The sequence below is a fragment of the Neovison vison genome, chromosome 9 (assembly GCF_020171115.1).
Source record: "Neovison vison isolate M4711 chromosome 9, ASM_NN_V1, whole genome shotgun sequence".
NCBI lineage: Eukaryota > Metazoa > Chordata > Mammalia > Carnivora > Mustelidae > Neogale > Neogale vison.
In genome coordinates this window covers 14,214,017-14,224,213 of record NC_058099.1, presented here as the reverse complement: position 1 = coordinate 14,224,213, position 10,197 = coordinate 14,214,017, and positions in this window count along the sequence as shown.

The window sequence follows — 10,197 nt, the reverse complement described above, 5'->3', positions numbered from 1 at the left end:
AACACACAGGCACACATACATACTCCCATGCAAACTCACATACACACACACACACACACACACTTTTTCTTCTTTCCTCCAAAAAGCAGAAACCAAGGAGCTACCTGGTGTGGCAATATGGTAGTATCACATCTACCCCAGAAGTACCCCTGTCTCAACTCTGATCTAGCTGGAATGTGGAGGCACAAAGGAAGAATCAAGGGAGGCTTCCCAGAGGTGGTGGCATTTGGACTACGGTGTCCAGATAATGGGGAAAAGCCAGTGTGATCCGGATCTTGGGTTGGGTGAAGGAGAATGGCAGGAAAAGCTGCAAAATTAGGCTCAGACTAGTCTTAGAAAGCCTTAAATTGGGGTGCCTGGGTGGCTCACTTAGTTAAGCATCCAATTCTTGGTTTCAGCTCAGGCCTGTCTCAGGGTCGTGGGATTGAGCCTCATGTCAGGCTCTAGGCTCAGTGGGGAATCTGCTTGAGGTTCTCTCTCTTCCTTTCCCTCTGCCCTCCTCTCTCTCTCTCTCTCTCTCAAATAAATAAATCTTAGAAAGACAGACAGAGAAAGAAAGAAAAGAAGGAAGGGATTAAGGAAGGAAGGGAGAAAAAGCAAGGCCTTGAATGGCACAGCAAGGTCTAAATAGCATCCTTAAGGATGGCGTTTCTCAGTCAGGTGGTGTCTCAGATCCCTGGGGAAAAACTTTAAAGTACACATGCCTTTTCTCTCTACCTCTCTCGCCCTCCACATCCCTTTCACCATTTGACATCTACGATGGAACCTGGGAATGTGTATTTTAGTAAGGTCCATCATGCAATTCTGAAAAACGTTTCTTCCTCCACATTGCAAAGCTCTCTCATAGACAATAGGGAGCCATAGAAGGTGTTTGAGTGACATGATCCAACTTGAATCTTGGGAAGGTGCTTTTGGCATCTATAGCAAAATATGGTCAGAGGAGAGCCCCGTGCGTATACCTCAGTCGTGTGCCCACCACATGCCTTTGTGGTGCTTTTTATAAATTAGAGAAAGGTACCCTAATTTCAGCAACATTTTAAAATGTTGGTATATTAACCTGAACAACCTTAAGTAGTCTGGCTCTGGCACAGCAAGGGTTGTGAGCAGATGGCCCCTCCAGCCATGCTTAGCGCCCTTGACATGTAAAGAAGGGGAAGGTGGGGGCGCCTGGGTGGTTCAGTGGGTTAAAGCCTCTGCCTTCGGCTCAGTTCATGATCCCCTCCTGGGACTGAGCCCCACATCGTGTTCTCTGCTCAGCAGAGAGCCTGCTTCCCTTCCTCTCTTTCTGCCTGCCTCTCTGCGTACTTGTGATCTCTCTCTATCAAATCAAAAAATAAAATCTTTTAAAAAAATTAAAATTAAAATTAAAAAAATTAAAAAAAAAAAGAAGAAAGGGGAGGTGGAGGAAGGGAAGTGAGGGGTCAGGGCCTAGGTGAGGAAAGCTCTGGCCTTGAATTTAATCTGTCCTATGGGCTAAAATGCACAGAGTTAGAGTCCCAACTTCTTTTTAAGTTGAAGGCCAGAGTGTGTGTGTGTCCCATGAAGAATGGGGTGCTGTTGCTGCGGTGTGGGTGTGACCTTTGGCTTGGCCTGGCTCTGCCCTGGGGGAGATTTCAGAGATCGGTGGGCACACACACACTTCATCCACTCCCACCCTGCCTGACATTGGCACGCATACCATTTACAGAATACACCAAACCCCCAATCTCATCCCTCAGATGGTACTAGATTCAGAGAGAAGGAAAGTGTCATCAAGTCTCCAAAAGAATAAGTAGGTGCTCTCGGGAGTCATCCACAGTGTGATCAAGACAGGGGCAGCTGTTAACATGTGTATTCCCCACCGTATGTGTTGGGTATGGTCTCCCCTGGCTGTGTGCACAATCCGGTGTGCCAGCTGGGAGACCCGATTCTTCATGACCATGCACACCCTCTCATATAAGTTAGTCTATATTTCTTATATGAATGATGTTTCCTCTGATGTACCACCCTTGGGCAGTGCACAACCTGAACATCTGTACACAGTGGCTCTGACAGTCCAGTGAAAAGTTCTGTGTATCTGGCTCTCTCCGCACAGGACTGTTAGGAGAATCGACTAAGAGATGGAAAAGCACTTTGATCCTAGATTTTATTATTATTGTTATTTTACTGCCCTAAAAGAATGCCCCTCCTGGGTCTTTGAATTACCTAGACCATTTCTTTTTCCATTGACTTTGGATCCCCAAGAAAGAATCACATTTTTGTCAAGTTTTAGCTGCGATAGATTTGTGAAATGATGGAATGACAGACCTAAAAGGCACCCTAGGGATTATCTACTCCCATCTCATGCAGATGGGAAAACTAGAGACAGGGGTGCAGTCCCTGGCCTAAGGACACACAGCAAGTTAGCTTAAGCCCTTCACCTTGACCCATTTGCATGGTGCCACGAGGTGGGAATATTGCTCCAATGGGATGGGTGGGGGGTGTCACAGAGGGGCAGGACCTTGGACATCCTCTCCTCTCTAAACCTCTCTCTGCAGGGACCTTTCGGAAGCTGAACAGGATGGTGGCCCCCTCTTCCTGTCTGCACCTGAGTCAGCAGGCTGGAGCTGGCTCAGAGCTTGCCAAAAAAAGGAAGTAAACAGGTGTTGGGACAAGGGTGTCCCCACACGTTGCCTCGACTGCCTCTGGTGTTCAAAAGATGGTTAACACTTCACATGGAACTCTCGACAGAAATACACTATTTTGTGCAGACTTCCTGACAGGCTGGCAGGGGAGTCTCCGGAGGAACAAAAGGAGATTTATTGGAAAGAAAAAAGAAGGCATTTGGGATTGTATGAGGAGTGGAAGTGGAAATGTTTCTGGTGAAAAGGAGGGCTGGCCACCCGGCAGAGAAAATGCAGACACTTTCGATCCGTCTTGCTCAACAAACTACATCTCCATGATGCCTTTCTAAACAGAATGATTTAATTCTCCCTCTTTATGGGGTCCTTGCTGCTGCTGACTGCTAAAAAAATAAATAAATAAATAAATAAATAAGCGTATAGTTATAGCTCTATGACTATGGAGGCTACCTTTCAGTGACTGGCTTTATGGTCAGAAACGTCATTATTAGACGCACTCTGCTTCATGCTAGTGTGTGTTTGCTCTGTCCCCAAAGCAGATGGCGAACTTCTCCCTGTGCACAGACTACATTGTTCTGAGTACCCTTCCCATCGTCCAACCCAGGGCTGAGAATCCAGCAGGCATTTAAGATCATTTGGAAGGGACTTTATTTAAAAACAGAATAGTAGGACAGCTGATCTGAGAAACCTGAACCTGCTTTGGGGGGGCAACGAGATGGATTGTTTGAAGTATGAACTTGCCTGAGACAGGTGAGGGAAGCGTGTGTATTATCAGATGGCAGAAAACAATAACAACAAAGACAGCAACAGTAGCATAGCAAACTCTTCCTTGACCAATGGATGGAAGGGCTGCCTTCTGTAATTGCCAACTTCTTCAATATTTATTCAATAATTCAACAAATATTTATTGAGCACCTGCTATAGCAAATATTGGGCTAGACCTTTGGGGGAAGGGATGGGAAAACACAGAAGATAATGTCGTTGGCCCCCCTCAGAGGGATGAGGTGTGGAGGCAGAGTGCAAGGGAGGATAGAGATTGATATCATCAACATAGAAGCAATGTGCCATTGGAGCAAAGAGGAGGTCCCTTAATTCTGCAAAGGGAGAAATGGTATCAACTTCACAGATGAGGTAACACTTGAAGGATGGAGTAGAGGGTTGAGGGGTGGGTAAGGGAGCTGGAAGGGGCTTCTAGACAGGGGAAACTGCCAGAGGTCTTGAAGAGCAGGGGATATTTAAACTGCAACAAGAAGTTGCATGGGGTTTGGAGCAGGTTGGGCAGGAGTGAGAAATGAGCCCATGAGTGCTTGGTCAGGAGACTGGGTGGTTGTGAGCAGGAGAACAGGCCTCTGGTGGGAAACCATTTGGATGGAAAAGAAGAAAAAACACAGTCAAAAAGACAAGGTTTCAAACACACATAACTGAGCAGCTCTTTGGTGCTGTTAGCCACTTTGGGGAAAAAGACGAAGAATCCAGTTCGGGGGAAGAAATAGTGAACACAGCTCTGCCTACTTCCCTTGGTTAGAGCTACCAGTGCCCAACATTGAATGGTATTTCATTATGAATTATTGTTATCTTCCCATGAGAAACACATCCTTTCTTAGAAATGAAGACATCTACACAGATATAACAGTACAAGACAGACAGGGTACCTTTCAAAATAAACACCTCTGGAAAGCAGAAGAAAAATGATCCTTGGAGAAATCAGAAAAGGCTGCCTGGAGGAAGTGGCATTAGATTTCAGCCTTGCAGGATGCCTAAGAGTGCGACCCACAGAAATGTTAGTAAGGAGCACAAGCCAAGGAAACAAGGGTCAGTGGGTTAAGGTAGTTTGGCTGTAAGGGAGAGGGAATGAAAAGCAAGCCTGGAAATAAGAAATGCCAGTGGGAATTACTGATGAATGAGGAGCACAGTGGGAAGCCACTGAACGTTTTTGAGCAGGGGAAAGACTCTGGACTTCAGAAAGTCCTGGCTGGCAGTAGCAGAGGTCCCAGTGGAGCCATGGAGGGAGCTTGAAATAGGAAAGAGAAAATGACTTTCTGAGCCGCCCATCCCATCTCTCACGGGTTGTCAATTCTTGGGCTCATGATAGCCCTCTTCTGGGACTAGCTCAAGAAAAGCTCTCACAGCTAATAATTTTATGTCAAGCCTTGTGTAAAACCAGGTTGGATTAATTATTGATGCAAACTTAGGCAAACGAAAGCTTGCTCTGGCTTGGCAAGGTTCCCCTCAGCAAAATTAGCTTCCACAGCTCTGACTGCCTCCTGGGGAGAGGCACAGACCTATTGGTAGCTCAGACCCACCAATGGTGGGGGGTGGGGGCGGTAGGACAGGGACACATGCATGGAGGGGCTTTGAACCCCCGACTTCAGATCTGTGCCCAGGATCTTAGCCACTTCCCGGCACCATCTGTGCTAGGGGTGGGACAGCAGGCCTGGAATGAGCAGGGAGCCGCTCCCAGGCCTCCCGTGGATTCCCTCGCAGCCGGGCGTGTGCAGAACACAGTATCAAAGATAACAGCCTCGCAGATTCAATTCCATCCCATTTAATTAAATGGCTTCAGCGCACACAAATTGCAGCAATGGATGCAGGCTCATGCCAGACACACAGCTGCAGACCTGTGACACAACGCACTCCGAAAGGTGCGGCCAAAACCGGTTACCACCCCGAGGGAGCCTAGCACCCGGAAAGGCAAGGAGAGAAAAGGAACACACTCCAGCCGGCACAGCCTCCCAAAGTGCATGAGCCTCCTTCAGTCACGCCTTTCACAGACACTGACTGAGAACCTACTATGTGCCCAGTCCTGTGTGTGAAAGAGATGGCCTTGTCATGTAGGGTAGGGACCCGAGTCTCCTGGAGGCACAGAGGAGCAAAGAGAACATGACATGCTGGTGCCCTCACTGTTTTCATAGGACAGCCCAATGAAGAGTACAGGGCAGGCCTGCAGGGCAAAGGGGGCTCAGGGATGTCTGCACAGCCTCCCCGCAGATATGAGTCCCTGGGGGGGAGAAAGGATGTTGGAGCAGGAAGTGTATTTATCAAGCACACTGTGCTTCACAGGCACCATGAAAGTGCTGGGCATTTGGAGGAAACAAACCTGCAAGCTCCCTGTCAAGCTTTCCTTAAGCCCTGACCCCCTGTAAGCTTGAGGAAGTGTATCCCCAGATAGACCCAGACCCCTAGGAGGGGACAAAACTGGAGTAGGTCAAGTGAGAGGGAAAAGTATCACTGCAGTGTAAGAGGCATCCCCCCCACCACCGAGAAATGGACATAATGTGACATGGGCTCTCTACCCATTAGGATCTGCGTGTGAAAGTTCAGGGACATGGGAGGAACTCAACACAGGTCTCGAATGAACGAAACATGGCAGACGTTTTTGGTCAAGTGATAAGTGTTCACCACGCAGGAGGTGAGCACTGTGTTCTGGTTCTCAGTCTCCTCCCTGTCAAGTGTCAAGTGCAAGGGAGTGTGGTTTGGGGATAGCATTTACTGAACAATGATTCATTCATTCATTCAACAAATATTTCTGGGCCAGATATTGTTTTTGGATCCTGTGATTATGATGATGGACAAAACAGACCTGGCCCTCTGCCCCCTTGATCTTCATAGTAAGTGGAGAGGTGAATACAAATGAAATGGGCCCACAAGTGAATAAAATCACCCATGGTGGTGAGTGTGACCTGATAGGAAAATACAAGAAAATGTTGGAAATATAAGAAAATGGTGAAGAAAGAAGGCGTCCTACCATGGGGACTATGCCAGTGGTTTCCCAGGCCAGGGAAGACTTCCCCAGCGCTGGTCAGGCTGGTTCCTCCTTGTCTCCTCGAACTCAGCTTAGACATCATCTTCTCAAAACAGCCTTCCCTGAACATCCTTAGGCAATCTCTAGTATCACCCCTTTTGAATTTTCCACAGAGCACTCATCATTACCTGCTATTTCCATTTTCTATGTGTTCCTTCATTTGCCCATTGCCTGTTTCTGCCTGATAGGATGTAAGCTGCCTGGCAGGTGAAAGCGAGTGCCATCTCCATGTTCCCAGGCTCTGAAACAGCCATAATGGGAGCCACAAAATGCAAAGTCAATCAATGAAGGAAGACAAGGAGCTGCGATTCCAACCATGTCAGAGCCCAGAGCTCTTCCATCCAGACGTCCTCAGAGACAATGATATAAGAAGATGGGAACTAGCATTGAAAGTTTGGTGATCTCTGAAAACATGTGAGCTGTCATGAATCTCATCCCTAATGGGGGATAAAAATAGAACCTCCTTCTAGAGTTACTGTATAATGTGCTTAGAATATTATATAACGCTGTTGTTAGTAGTAGTACTACTAGGGGTGGTGCTGGCCATGGTGCTGATCATGGTGGTGGTTGTCATGGAAGTATTTTAAACATTAAAAGCTACTCTCAACAAAGTGAATAACTGAAGTTCACTTCGAACATCACCAGAGGAATTAGTTCTATTGAAGGCTTCAGAGAGCCTCTTCCTTCTTGATTAGATTAGTGAGAGAACCCCCATGAATCGCTCCAGGGTGACTGCCAATATTTTCTTTGTACTCACAAATAAAAAAACTATGCTCTGATAACATGAACCCAGGGTTAGAGAACAGACTGACATAGGTTCAAATTCTGACTTTACTCTTTTCAGTTTGCTCGAATCTGAGGAGACTGATAATTCCCTAAGCCTCACTTTCTTCATCTGTGAAATGAGAACAAGAAAAACTGCTGTGTGGGGTTGTTAGAAGGGTAAAATGATACTATGTAACATTGCATATAACATGCAGCACAGCATTGGGCATGTAATAGCTTCTCCAGAAAATATTACTCCCTCCCCTCTTACTTTGCTCAAATGGACAGGGATTGATGAAGTCCTAGGGGATGCCCTGAAGACCTTTCTCCTCCTGAACCCAATCCCTAACTTCCCAAATGACTTCAGGCCACAAACCCACCCTTTTTGAGCCATGGCTTCCCAGGCTTGAGTGCTAGAGTAGCCAATTTTTCTAGCTTAATTATATCCTCAGAGAAAGTGCCTCGTGGTGCATGTACTAAATTAAAACATTAATTAAAATAAAACATGAGCTCAGCAACTATTAAAGCAGGAGGAGAAATATATAATAAAATAATTCATACATACATATATAGCACACCCCAACCTCTGTCCCAAAGCCCTGAGGATCTGAGAATGGCTTGAGAGCTGACACCCAGGGACTGGTTCCCAAATTGTGTAGGATATACAGGGATCCACAGACTTCCAAAGGATAGGATCTTTGCATCTCACAGGGTAGATGTTTTAAAACATTAGCAGAATGCAGCTTTCACCCATCTACTAATTCAAATAAAGGCATCAGGTTAAATGAGGTTAGGTGTTGAGATGCAGAGAAATTCCTTCCTTCATTAAACCATGTTTTTTACACGCTGTTCCATGTCGGTCCCTATGCCAGACCATGGGGATACAGCAATGACAGTGTGATTTCTGGCCCCAGGCAGAGCTTACAGTCCAGTGGTCACTAAGAAGCAGAAGCCAAGAGCACCCAGTGGCTTGGGTCCCATTCTGCAGATTCTTCACTTCTTCCAGAAAATAGGTTGCACTCTCTTCCTCAGAGACTTTGCTTGAGCTACCTCCTCTGTCATGAGCCCCACTCATCTAACAAAGCCTGTCTCATAGTTCAGAGCCCTGCCCAATACCACCACCTGTCCTGAGAAGGTCATGAGCCTGCCCTGACTAACTCACCCCAGCCTCCTTCTCCCTTCAATGAGTATCTTCCTTCCCAACTGATTGCACCATCTCCTGGACACAACATGGACTGTTCAGCACTGATAGGTGTATTTTTGTGAGGGCACACCACAGAATAGGGACCTTCCAGAACCAAAAGGGGCCTGAGAGAGGATCTGGTCCACTCCTTTTATTTCACAAACATAGGGCCTGAGAGACCCAGGGGAAAACCAAGGCCACAGTGTTACATGAGATGGCGCAGAGGCAAGCTTCCATCCCCAGTCTCTTGACTCCCAGACTATGCTCTTTCTGTTCCTTCTACTTCCAAAATGCCTTCACCCCCTTACTTGTTATCCTGTTCCTTCAGGTTTCTAGGTAACAAAAAGAGAGGCTGGTCTGGCTGCAGGATCTAAAGATGTGGGTGGGCCAATCTCATTGTAGCCACAGGCAGTGGCTGTCCCTGGCACATCTCAGCGGAACTTGTATGGTGAACCACTTCCTACAAGAAGACTTCCTGATTACCCAGCCCATCCCCAGCTCCCCTCTGTGAGGTCTGCCTTGTGATTCGTCAGCTCCTCATGGAGAAGGGGCTGATAAATCCTTACATTCCTGGTCTCATCAACTCTGCTGTTCCCAAGAGAGTGATTCTCCCTCAATCAGTTTCTTCTGCATTTGTGATAAAAAGGACTTGGAGCAAACACTGGGTGTCACAAACACTGGGTGTCACATCAGCAAACACTGATGTCAAACACATCAGTTGTCTGAGCTGAAAAGCTATGAAAGACAGCAGTCAACTTGGAGCCTGGGTTTGAGTCTCATCTTAGTACATCTTGCTGAACCTCTTCCAACTCTACAGAGTCCTCTCCCTCTTTAATTTTCTTCTCTTCCTACTCCCGTGATGGCCAGTGGTTAGGGTACTTTTGGAAGGGATGGAAGGAGAAAGGTCACGGATGTGACCCAGTTTTTAGTTCCAGAAGTGCCCTTCTATCTTCTGTGTCATTTCTACTTGTGAATACTGGACAGAGGTCCATTTGGAGCCAGGCTACTTTTCATATCTTGACCCCAAATAAACATAGGGAGCTATTCTTGGAGTTACTCTGGTAATGGGGATTCTGGAATCACATCCCCCTGGTGAATGTTGAACTCTTTGATTCTTTTGAATCAGGCAAAATCACAGCACTGGGTCAACCAGTACATTCCCACCCATTCAGCAATGTTCCCTGGTGAAAACCTCTGTTTGCTTTTCCTTTGCATCATCCTGCCTTTACCCTCAATGACATTAAATTCAACATAAATTGGTCTGACCATTTCTGGTGCCCTCCTAGCTGAGCAGACATCATGGAACAGAGAAATGGGATGAGGTTTAGAGGCAAGCAGACCTGGATTTAAGCCCTTATTCTGTCCTTCCTAGGTGTGGGATGCAGAACAAATATCCTAACATCTCTGGCCCTCAGTTTCAGTAAATTGGAGATAATAATAGTGCCTGCTTCATAAGTTTTGTGAAGTTGATATGAGAAAAAACTATGGAAAATACTTACATAGTGTCTGGCATGTAGTACATATTCAATAAATATTCACTGGGATCACTGGCTACATTGTCATCATTATCCTAATCATAATAATAGTGGTATTAATAATTCTTCTTAATTTAGCATTCACCCTGTTCTGGTCAAAAAGAATGCTTCTAGCAGAAATCCCCACCAAAGTCTGAGTGTTCTTTTAATACAACCCTCACCTGTCTTGACCTGGAGTCCACCTGCTTGGTTTAATCTCACTTTTGAGGACTCAGATGAGACACTTCCCTTTCTGGCCCCAAGTGTCTCCATCTACAAAATGAGGCTGCCTCCTGGGACTGTCATGATGACCAACACAACATGAATCACAGT